We start from the raw sequence: 4,514 nt of genomic DNA, 5'->3' as shown, positions 1-4,514 counted from the left end.
CAAGGAAGGAAATATGTTCTTCTTTTGCTGACCATGGAAGTGCCTATCTGTGCTCTCCAATTGTCGTACATACTCTAATGCAAATACCCTCTCTGTCACATGTATTGGAAGTCTGTATGGTTTTACTGCCGAACCGTAAAACCTTAACATGGTGAATTCTTCCATGAAGAACCAGTCAGCCAATTCTATTTGACTTCCAAGTTGAATGCAATCTCTACAAGACACAGGCAACCTAGGCATTGGAGTGCTTGTAATTTCATTATACATTGGTGCCAAAAAGAAGTCTACAAAATCGTTGTAGTTCTTTCTATTATCATACATCCTTATCTTTGGGGTCCAATCATATATTGGACACTCTGTTCTCTTCCCAGTCTTCTCATCAATCTTATAGCTCACAATTTGAAGCTTGTTGGTCTCAAATATTGCACGATACTTGGATAGAAAGAGATAGCACAAGTAGGATGAGAACCTAAATGTCTTACGGGAACCTTTTTTGATCATTAGTAATTGTTTTTGAATGGATTTTACAATGTGCTCAATAAAATTATATCTTACTTGCTGACCTGCACAATGGATATTATAAATCATTTCAAGAAAGCTTGCACCCACTTCCCTATCATTTTCCAATACCAAGCAAAATGACAACAAGGAAATACTATCCCCAACCCATGGAACAAAAATATTAGAATCATAAGGAGGCTTATGATTCTGATCCAACACAATATCAGTACCACTACCACTCTTTATTAGAGCTTTGACAAATGAATCTCTGTGACTTGGATCGAGACTCTCATAATTCTCTGCCAGCTTTTCAAGGTCAATTTGGACGTTTGAGTTTTGGGCTTCAAATACTAGGTTCAACAAACGAGCAAATTCTCCCTCGTTTATGATAGAATTTCCTCTTTTGTATTTTTATTGACAATTGCTTTTTTATCTTCATCATAATTTTCAGCGCAGACCATGATAAAATCAAGGCAAGGGAATACTTCAGGTAACACCATGCTTCCCAATCCAACATCCCACTATGCGATTTTATTTGTTTTTTGTTGTAACATTGGGTTGAAAATAGTAAATTTTGCCCTGGATGCATCTCCCGCCTTACTAGACAATGTATATCTAATATCTATGATACGCTTTTCACCATGGATAGCAGGGTCATAAATATCATGGTATTCATCAGTGAAACCTGGTGTTTTAACCAATTCGGTTAGGTACATTTTGTTTTTCACTTTGCTTCTTGTTGAACTACTGCTTCCCATTTTCCCCATCACTATTATTGTTATTAATTCAAAATAATGTTGGATAAAAACCTAAAAATGCTAACCCTCAAATTGGACCACGAGATTACCAAAACCAAAAAAGGCGGGATGTAGGTATTCTAGATTTTACCCAGAAATTGGAATTTCTATTTCACTAGATCGGTGCAGACAGTCTCTGTTGCAACTTGCATTCCTCAATCTAGTAGCTATTTCTGAATCTCCCTCGATTTACAAGTTTTTCCATGAAATGAAAGACTAAAGGGCAAAATACTTTATAGGTCTTATTTTGAAAAATCTGAAAAGTAGAAAAGTAAAACCTAAAGGGCAAAATATCTAGAATCATGTTGTAATTTTATTAATTACTGTTAATAACTATTCGATGCCGAAGGACAAAACATTCATTACTTTAGTATAAATTCCGAGGACATTATGAATCATGTTGTATAAATTATGAGGACATTAAATGTAATACGTTCAATTCCGGGCAAAGTTCTCCCAAATGTGTTCACTTCCCACATTCGGGCCGAAATCCACCCTAAGTCGTTCCTCTTTGCTCATCCAACGGACAAGGGACCCCAAGGTACCTGTTGTGACTTTACGGGTCTGTTTTTTATGTCTTTTAAATAATTTTAAACTTCCACCCAAAAAAGTGCTTTATAGACTTAATTATATTTAATTAAATTTAAAACGTTTCAATTCCAGGCGAAGTTCTCCCAAATGTGTTCACTTCCCACATTCGGGCCGAAATCCACCCTAAGTCGTTGATCTTTGCTCATCCAACGGACGATGGTACCTGTTGTCAGTTGTCGTGGGTCCCATGACTTCTGTCAATTTTCGGGCACGTCACCATACTCGTGTCACTTTTCCAGGCAAAGTTCTCAGAAAGTTGTTCACTTCCCACATTCGCCCCGAAATCCACCCTAAGTCGTTGATCTTTATTCATCCAACAGTCGATGGTAACTATTTGCAGATGTAGTGGGTCCCACGACTTCTGCCATTTTTTTGGCACGTCACCATACTCGGACACGTGTCACTTTTCGGGTTTGATTTTTAAGTCTATTTAATCATTTTAAACCTCCGCCCGAAAAAAAGCTTTATAGACTTAATTATATTTAATTAAATTTAAAATGTCCAATTCCGAGCGAAGTTCTCAGAAAGGTGTTCATTTCCCACATTCGGGCTGAAATTCAAACATAAGTCGTTGATCTTTGTTCATCCAACGGTCGTCGGGTCGATGGTACCTGTTTTGAGATGAAGTGGGTCCCGTGACTTTTGCCATTTTTCTGGCACGTCACCATACTCGTGACACTTTTCGGGTCTGTTTTAAAGTCTATTTAATCATTTTAAAATTCTACCCGAAAAAGAGATTTATAGTCTATAGACTATAGACTTAATTATATTTAATTAAATTTACAATGTTCAATTCCGGGCGAAGTTCTCACAAATGTGTTCAATACCCACATTTGGGCCGAAATCCACCCTAAGTCGTTGATCTTTGCTCATCTGACGGACGATGATACCTGTTGAGAACTTGAGTATTGTCAAATGTCGTCGGTCCCATAATAAGAGACATTTAAATTTTAAAGATGTGCAAACTGCAATAGTTTGAGATAACTATTAAATATATGTTAATATTATTTGTAATTAAAGATGTGCAATAGTTTGAGATAACAATTAAATATAATGTTAATATTATTTGTAAAAATTTGAAATTCAAAAATAGTATAAAACATGAAACTTAGATTCTAGAATAAAACAAATAACTAAATAAAAATATAAATTTTGATATACAATTTGAAAGGTAAAAGTTTAATATAAAAAAGAAAACATTCAATATTAAATCTAAAATATTAATTTAATTTTAACAAAATTCTTTGAAAATATGTTTACGATATATAATTTTAAAAAATAGTTTAAAAATATATATAAATGTTCAACATAAATTTAGTGTATTAATTTAAAAAAATGTGCAGTCCTTAACCTGTTAAGGCGAGCAAATTTAGAAAGTACAAATGCCAAGGTGGTGATTAATTGTTGCAGAAGGAGTTGTCTGCGGGACTAGGAAGAGGCGACCCAGGGGGATAGTGAGACTGAGTGAGCGGCCTATCGGCAATGAACTGGTTTTTTTGTTTGCTTGTTATAAGTTGTGGGCAGTATGGTTTTCTCTCTGTCTGCGTTTATGCATGAATGACTGCAAATTTTGTATCTTGAAACTTTTGAATTAATAGAATGAAAAAACCTTTACCGATAAACTTGTGTATCTTGAAACTTTTGAAATTTTGTATTTCGAATGACTATATATTTACAAAATTATAATCAACCATATTCAATGTACAAATAATTAATGAAACGAACTGAATTTTTTTTTATAGCATTACATAAAAAAGATCACAGTATTAAATTTATTTCCATTGTTTAACAAATAATTGAAATAACGTAGCTCATATACAAAATGCATTTGAAAGAAATTAATTAATAAAAATGAAATAGAATCATAGAAAGCATTTTTATATCCATAAGACTATAAGAGGCAAACTGAAACAAACTGGAATTTGAAAAATTATCATTAATATTTATGCTTTTGAAATTTACAATTTTTTCGTTTGAGACTTGAGTCCCCCAAAAACTTAAAAGCCAAAATGAGTGAGCCACTGTCACTCAACCTGTTAGGGTTCGAGGACATAGGAAAAAAAACTACAGGTGGGCCGGACTAGGGCACAAGTAGTGGAATTGTTTACACTTTTGCCCTAAGAATTTGACCCTCCTTCCATGTAGAATTCTTCAGACAGCATAAGCTGAGAGAATTCTTCAAGCCACATGTAATTTGGAAAGTGGTCCAGGAGGAACCATTTCTGGAGGAAGTCCCTACCAATCTGCACCCATTTTTTGTGACACGCCAGCTGCTTCACATTCAGGTTTAGGAGAAACGGTTGCCTGGCCATTGGCACTGCTTGGTCAAGGAGGAGAAGCTTGGATAATTCACTCGCCCAAGGGATCCCCACCCCTACTTCTGCAAGGAAGACAAGAGTAATGTCGTCTCCAAGGAAGTCTTCCTTAAAAACCTTCTTCAACAGCATCAACATATCCACCTTGTCTCCTCCTAGGTCCAGAAGAGACGCTAAGAAGCAGGATATAATGTTTGTGTTAATACGGTACCTATTTTCGTTTCGCAGAAACTCTCTACCTAGCACCATCCGCACAGCCTCATTGGTGAACGACCCAACCTCATTGCAGACTGATTGGAGGGTTGGGTCT

The sequence above is a fragment of the Cryptomeria japonica genome, chromosome 5, assembly GCF_030272615.1.
Source record: "Cryptomeria japonica chromosome 5, Sugi_1.0, whole genome shotgun sequence".
NCBI classification, from domain to species: Eukaryota; Viridiplantae; Streptophyta; class Pinopsida; order Cupressales; family Cupressaceae; genus Cryptomeria; species Cryptomeria japonica.
This window is presented reverse-complemented; position numbering follows the sequence as displayed.